The sequence below is a fragment of the Hesperophylax consimilis genome, chromosome 17 (assembly GCF_061612785.1).
Source record: "Hesperophylax consimilis isolate HC1 chromosome 17, BYU_Hcon_1.0, whole genome shotgun sequence".
Lineage (NCBI taxonomy): Eukaryota > Metazoa > Arthropoda > Insecta > Trichoptera > Limnephilidae > Hesperophylax > Hesperophylax consimilis.
This window is the reverse complement of record NC_142852.1, coordinates 34,862,703-34,871,495: the sequence shown is the minus strand read 5'-3', so window position 1 is coordinate 34,871,495 and position 8,793 is coordinate 34,862,703.

Below are 8,793 nucleotides of genomic sequence, written 5' to 3'. Positions count from 1 at the left end.
GATTGAAAGATAAAGGTCTGCGATCTTTGTTGAATTTATTTGCGAGAATGAATTTACAAGTTGAGTGAACGCAGAGACGGTGGTAGTAGAGAGTGGTGGTTTGGTCGAAAGTTGAAACTAGAATGGCAGAGAGTTGCGTTCCCGTCCGCGCTTGGCTCTCCCGGGGCTTCAGACGGCGGAGTAATTATTTAGTGTTATCATATGTGGGACGAGTTAAAGTAGTCCCCATAGGTATGACAGCTTAAAAAGGTAAGTTTTTAGTTTATACCTGAATTTGGTTGGACTTGTTATGGATCTTAGTTTCTGAGGGAGTTTATTCCAAGCCTTTGGTCCAGATGCTCTGAAAGCGCGATCACCAAACTTAGTATTTGACTTGCACTTAGGTTCTATCAGTCTGCCTACAGCTGATGATGTTGCTGATCTAAGAGTTGACTGCCTCAGACCAGTGTTTTCCGGGACGCATAGTTCAGAGATGTAGGGTGGGGCCATTTCATTGATGGATTTAAACACCATCCAGCACAGTTTGTACTGGATTCTTTCAGGGCACTTGAGCCAGTGAAGGTTACGAAGGTGTTCTGAAATGTGTGAATATTTAGAAACCCCGGTTATGAGCCGTGCTGCTGCATTGAACACTGATTGAAGTTTGTCAATTTGATATTTTGTAAGGCTGGCATAAATGCCGTTGCAGTAATCGAGACGTGATACTACGTAAGAGTTAATAAGTAGTTTTGTTGCTTCGTAATGTATTAGTAAACACTTTTTCGTATAAAAGGATAGGTTTCCCTAAAAACTCTCTCTGGCTCCAAAACAATCAAATGTTTTACCTTTCCTAAGAAAGAACAGGAACCGGCCTGCATCTAGTGTTTTAAAACCCTGTAAAAAGTGTTTAAGTATCTTTTTCACGTTTGTACTGCAAAGGTGAAAACGCCTTGACAGTATACCTGCTCTAACGGATATCGCTCTTCTTTGCCTTTCCATATCCTCGATGTCTTTCAGGTCGTCTGTGATAATGTCCCAGGTATTTGACGCTACGAATAACATCCACTTTCCTTCCATCTAGCCATACTGAAGGTGTTGCATGTTTTCGTTTTTGCATTTGAAAACCACAACTTTTGATTTGGACACACACACACTAAGCGGAAAATGTTGCTTGTGTTGTGATTGAACACACTACACCGACCGGTGTTAATTATTACACTTCTATAAATTTGGGAGTTGGTTTTGATGCCACCGCCATTATTGGAGAACGAACACCCCAAGTGGTTCGCTACGTTTCATGATTTAGCAGGGGTGTCAAGGTTCATAAGATCAGGTGTGGTCAGGATGCGGCTGCCCACCACCTGCGTGGTCTGGAAGATGCTGGTTTGTGGAGACTCTTTGACATACCCATCCCTCATACCTTTTTCCTTCCTTGAAATTGCTCTCCTTAAAAATACCCTCCACACAGCATCCCCAAAGATGACATGAGAGAAATTATTTTCATCATGGCTTCCTGTGTGGGCTTCATAAAAAAATTAAAAATCGAAGATTAATAATCCTGTTAAAAAGTGAAAGCATGCTAACTTCCTGATAAAATATTAGTCATTCGGGATATATCAAGATCACGTGTTCTTTCCGAATATATATCGTGACGGAATGTTACGATATACGTATGTCAGTATCAATATCAGTATTTGTATGAACACGTGTTCCACCGTCTGCATAAAGCATATGCTTTTGACTGATACCTTGTTACGAACTATTTTAATTCATTGGTTACAGGCCTGCAGTCCCATTTTTAACAGAAAAACGTTTTAAGTTTTCTCCATGTAGTCCACAACAGCTGACCCTGTACAAATCGCATCTGCGCTCCACTGTTAAGTTTGGCAGCCACCTCAGGCCTAGAGCCCCACAAATATCTAAAAAAAATTAATCTATGCGGAAACGGGCGGTCCGTCTGATACATATCCCTATCCTAACAAGTGAATTGAAATCTTTAGAGTGTAGGCGTTAGGTAGGTATGATGTCCGCGTTCTACCGGTATTACAATAGAAGATGCTCCAAGAAACTAACATCATTGATCCCTTTAACCCTGGTGCATAGTAAGGAAACACGCCAAACGCGCTCGCATATATACGGTGACACAGAATCCTACAGCATACCCAAAGATGACATAGGTCCTGGTGGAAATAATTTTCCTCAGGGTCATTTGTGTGGAGTTAATGTTATTTTGTAACAAAACTATAAATCTAATATGTTTAACAAAGGGACTTTTTGATAAATTAAATATATAAAGTTGATGTTCTCTCTCCCTCTTCTGTTACCTGCAAATACATTGTAACTCTGTAATTAATTTTACCCCTCACGCTTCTGGCATATATTTTTTCAATATTATTATATGCGTATTTCCAATATTTGTAATAAATGTAATATTTATGAACGTCTCCGAAAACTCAAATATGTTATTGAAAATCAAATACGTTTTCAAATATTATTATTAGAAATAAACATAATTTTCGAAATATTAAATTTTTTTAAATCAAAATTAAAAAAGTTTTAAAATGATTCACTTTAAGAGGAAGCTGGTATACCTTATATTGTAGGTAATAGGCATTAAAATAGCTTGACAAACGGAGTCTCGAAACGTTCGATTACAAGCACAAAACTGGTTTTTATTTATATTGTAAATAATTTTATAAGAAAGCAAAAAAAAGTTAATCAAGTGAAACTGTCACAGATAATCTTAGCTATAATACTGTATTTTTTAAAAGTTGTTTCCTCTATGCGTTCATACATTTCTATTGAAAAAAAAATATTTTTTAGTAGTTTGCATTTATATTTTTTAATGAGTAATTTATTATTTTATTTGTATTCTACTCAAACAAAGTGATAGGAAAACTTTCAATTTATCTTAAGCATATATTTTGGTACTCATAATGTACACCAATTCGTTATAAAGATTAATCAAAATAGTGATTTGGCATTAAGTTTCGCCTTACGTTTTTTCGTCTAAACGCTTTACTAATATTACTGATAAAATTATTACATGCATTAATAGCTACGTCACATATTTTTTTCTAAAATTGCAGTCAAAATTATTGGTTTATTTAGATGTTTTTTTAAAAATTTTTTGGTAATCAGTGGGTACAGTGATGTTATATAAGTACATATCATTACAAAACATATTTATAATCGTAATCTCACCAATGAAGAAACTGGTTCTTGTGCTTGGTGAGCGAGTTACACTAATTATAAAGAAAATAGAATACCATTATGCTATAGGTAAGTATATATATAATATGAACAATTGAAACTTCTGGATTATCTATATGTGTAGTTGTACATATAGTATTCTGTTACATACTAATTATTGAGTAATTAGAAACATCTAAATACAGTGGAGATGATTATAGACTGATAATAAATATAAATAAATGGAAAAACAGGCAATTATTTACTTAAATATTTCTGAAAGTATAACTTCAGTTAAGTTTGTTTTTGTCAATAGAAAATCTATTTAGAAGGACTGAAAATATCTCTTGGGGAACTTGAAGAATTAGCCAGTCATATATCTATCTATCAGTCATATATAAGAATTAGCCAGTCATATAGTCATATATCGGTGTTAGACATCGCTAGTAATTTTGTAAAGTCGGAGATTAAAATGATTAATAAAGATTCCAATTAGCAAGCTTCTAGTTAGGTCGACTATCGAGTCACCATTATAATACGTGGAGTATTAATAAATGGCTTATTAATCTAAAAGAACCATTTAATTATAAACTCCTTCCAAGACGAGTTGGAGACCTGTTTGTACGAACACAACAATATCCTTTAATTTCTTTATTTCAATCGAAAGGCTGTTGAAATACTTTATTCCTAAATGTAGATACATTTTCATTCCGCTGTGGTCAACTTATAGATTTGAGTATAAAGCGTGGTGTTTTCTCTTTCTAACACCATTTAGAGTTTAGATCAACCATTACAGTAAGGGAGAAACAACGATTTTTTTTGATCAAATGAACTTTTACTGACCTAATACCTCTGATCATCCTAGACACGAGAGTCTGTAGATAGATCCAATTAATATTATTTATTTAAAAAATCAATAAATATTGATTTTTTTTTCATGCGTCGCCACTGGTAAACGAACACACGCACTGTGACGCAAGGCAATCTATGCCCGTTATTCAAATCAAGTCCAGGGCGCACTGTGGTAGAAAAAACGACACAAACGTGCCAAAAAAAATCTGATAATAAGTACACGGAGAAGACTTGCTGATGATACTACTATTTTTTTTAAAGCTATATGTATCTACCCGGCGTTGCTGCAAGTTATCCGTAGGAGACATATTACACAATCCCAGATATGTTCGGTTTTAAATGTGTTTTTGATATGAGTATTATATCGATGTTTGTGTTGTTTGCCAAAACGGGCAGTTCTTACCACACGATCTTACCACCTCAGAATTATCCATCAAGAGTGGTCGTGATAAGATCCATCAAGATGATGAGTTTCTATGTTTTTGATGTGCAGCGGGCAAGCTGGGATCTACGTCGTCCTCGGCAGGTGTCGGTTCAAGGACTCCAGCTGGACTGGAGTGACTGGAGGTCGGCCTGCTGGTGGCCGGGGCGACTTCTTGTCCAGCGTAGGTGATTCCAGCGTTTGCTTCTTCTCTTCGATAGCTACTAGCTTTTTAAAATAAAGGGTTTTCCAATAAGAGGTGTTATTTTGAATAGCCCGCTATTTCTGTAGATGTTACTTTTAAAGCTATCATTTTTTGACATTTGACAAATATAAACTACGCCATTAATAAAAACGGAACGATACACGCTTCAACAACGCATTGAAATTATTTAAATTCACTTGAGTGAATCAAATGCAAATCATCTTGAGTGATGAGGCCCATTTTCACCTCGGCGGCTTCGTCAACAAGCAAAATTGTCGCATCTGGGTCTCGGAAAACCCATGGGTTATTGTTGAAAAGCCTCTCTATCCTCATCATGTGACTGTTTGATGCGGTTTATTGTCCGGCAGAGTCATTGGACCTTACTTTTTCGAAAATGAGGCTGAAGCAACAGTTACGGTGAATGAATTGCGCTATCGAGAGATGATTAATGACTTTTCATGGCCAAAATTGGATGATATTGATCTGGACAACGTTGACTTTCAACAAGATGGCGCTACGTGCTACACAAGCAACGAAACTATTGATCTTTTACAATTGAATATCAAAATAACACCTCTTATTGGAAAACCCTGTATTTGTTGTTTAAAATATTTCCGTTCAATAAAACACTAAAGAGATTTTGGTTAAATACGTTGAGATGCAGAATTTCCGAAAAATATAAATAAGAAGCATTTATTGATTTTCCATTCGAACTAAAAATATCTTCATTCTGCTGTAAATATTTTGCTCCCCTCACCCACACCACATGCCTACCCCAATTGGGGATTGGGCCTCCGGCGCATTTTGATTGTTGTAACTAATCCCTTCGCTTTCATTATTTAATCTAACTGGGACGCCATAGTTCCACAGGCTCTGATGTTATTGAGGAGTTGAAACTAAATTTTAGTATTTGCATTACTATCGAAGTATTTTATATGTAGTCACTTTAAAAAAATATATATATATGTACATTAAATTTTTATTTGACCTATCCAAATTCATAAGAATGTTTTCGTTTGCTTTCTAAAGTGGTCCCCAAACTTATGCACTAATTATGGAGGTATTTGACCGGTCGGTGGCTGAGTTGACATCGCGTTTGGGTCCCACCAAGGCGTAGTGTGTTCAATTCCTCGGCTGGCTAAGTCCTCCACCACATCACAAGTAACATTTTCCGCTAAGCGTGGTGGTAGTAAGAGATTTTCAAATATTGTCAGGTTATCCTTAATCGGGGAAAGTTTGTCTTTCTTTAAAAAAAAATTGTAAACCACAACTCCATTAATAAATACAGATAACTGTGTTGAGCTTAATAGTTTTCGGCATCTGATATTTGATAATTACATCAAAACTAAACGCCGAAACGACCCGTTCTCAAATAATGTCAACTATTGATAAATGTTGATTGCGTACGTTTTCCGACTGTGTCTCGCAGGAGGGATAAATAACACTAGTTCTTCGGAGCAACTTCAATTGAAATACCGTAGATTTGACATCCTCTGTGATTCACTCCTACGACATGGTCTTTTCAAAACCCATGTTCATTCTTTCGTCTCTCAAAAAGACTCTCCACAAAGCATCCTCAAAGGTTATGCGGTATAATTAAAATCACCCGAAAATCTTTATCTTTCTTGTTTAAAAGTAAGAAAGATAAACAAAACATAAAAGCAAGAAAGAAAAGGATAAAAACTAAAACACTTTTTTTATTTTGTCCCAACTATTTATCATTTGAACCACAGTGCAGCGCGGCGGTGGCTTGACCACTCACCTACCAAGGTTATTCTGGTTGGTAGGTATGTTGATGTTACGTGTAACCCCCCCTTTAAAAGCCCTGGCGCAAAATTAGGCAAACCGATCGATAGGTACACGGTTCAAACCCCTGACGCCGTCACAGGTGAAACACAAATACCAAACCAAGTCATATTGCTTGACCGCTAGGACATTGTCCCCAACTGACTTGGCGTAAGCTATGATTTTGTACATACGAGGAGATCTCACGTTATTTTTGTGCTCCAACACTGAGAACTGAGTGTCTAAACGAACCATTTATTTGTCTCTAATTCAATCTGTATTGCAATATGGAATTGTTGGCTGGGGTGGTGAATATCAAAAAAAGGACTCCATTGAAGCAAGAGTCAAGTTCTCAAGCATCTCAGAAGTTGAGCATACTGTACATGTACAGAACCCACATATACTGCAGATCGTATACTACTGTTGACAATGTACAAATGACAAGTGCGCCCCACTTTTGATTTTGGCAGTCACCTCTGGTGTGGAGCCCCAAAATACTCACGACGTGCAGAAACGGGCGAACCGTTTGATAGATTATTTTATCTTAACAGGCGGATAATATTTAGAACACAGGCGTCAGGTAGGTATGTTGTCCTTGATCTATCGGTATTAAAATGAGAGATGCTTCGATGAACTATGCTATGATGCTTCTACAACTCTTTCAAAAAATATTTAAAAGAAATCTTTAATAAAAAAAATTGCTTCACGTATTCCCACACGAAAATCGTACAAACAACCTTATAATATTTAAAAAAAATCTAAATACGTTAACAAGTAGACTGAATGCTGTAGAAATGAGATCCCTGAGGCGTATGTGTGGTAAAACCATGTATGATCGTGTGAGAAATGTGGAGATCCGCAAAGAGTGCAAAGCTGATTTAAGCGTAATTATTAACATCAAGAAAGGGACGCTTAGATGGTTTGGGCATGCGGGAGTGTAAGGAGAATATATGATGCAAATTTAAATGGTAGGAGAAGTCGGGGACGCCCGAGGAAGACATGGCACGACCAAGTGAATCAGATACTCGAGTCGGGCCATGTCAAGAGTCAGAATAATAGAAGATTATGTATAATAATGATGCAAGAAGTTGTTTGGAAGGTCCGTCCTCTCTGCCTACCCCTGTGGGGAAACGGCGTGATGGTTAGTTAGTAAAATGTTTGTCTTTTAATTTCATAATCATGATTACAATGTAACTTGTAAATTAAAAATCAAAATTTTGTTAAATTCTTCATTTACAAGCACCCGATAAACTACCAAAGCAATTTGTTATGGTCAATTTCACAATATAAATTATAACACTAAAGCACACGTCCAACGAGAAGCCATAATATAGAAAATAGATAAAGAAGAATAACATTTTAAGTTACTACAATACAAAGACACAAAATACATAGACAGACAGATATACACAATCAACATACTTAAACACAATCACAGGAATATTTAAACAATTACATGCATACAATAAACAGTCAATTTTTCATCAATTTTAAAAAAATCTTCATCCATTGGTATCTCTGATGTCCGGTCAGATGCTCTGAAACCACTGAGCCACGTCGGCTTATTTACAACACGCAAAATAATTAAATATGTACTAGTACTTTCAATCAACAATTACTGCTTATTATATTTTTTCCACATGCAAACAACCAAATTTATTATTGCAGGAAAGGCATTGTTAGTGCTAAATTTTCCCACTAGATGGGGTCGAGACATATTATATCTACATTTGTTGGTGAAATATTTTGACTTGTCAAATATTATGATGTTTATAAGATGGTTTTTTATGGAAAGCAAGAAAGAAAATAAATTTTTATAATCAGTAATTGTTGATTGAAAGAACTAGTACATTTTGAATTATTTTGCGTGTTGGAAATTAGCCGGCGTGGCTCAGTGGTCCAGAGCGTCTGACCGGACATCAGAAGGCGCGGGTTCAATTCCCGTCGGCAGCATTTATTTTTACTGGGGAGATATTTTTAATTTGTTTTGATATTACAGGCGACTAATTAATTAATTAAAATAACACTAAGGAATATATAGGTGCTATTTCACAAAATTATGCTTGCACCATATTATACAGTGTGTCTAGGGGTAAACTGCGCTTACTTCGGGGGGTGATTCTACATGATAGTACAAGAAACAAAATTTAAAAATACCAAAATTCCAACATTTTTTTTAGATACGAAAATTGAACTTTTTTACCAAAAAACTTCAAAAATAGTTAATTATCTTTTTTACTTGTACTATCGTGTAGAATCAGTTAGCGCACTTTACCCCCGGACTCCCAGTATTGTTAAATAGGTTTGTTTCCAAATGTACACTCCTCTTCCATACCATATATCTTCTCCGTATGTCAAA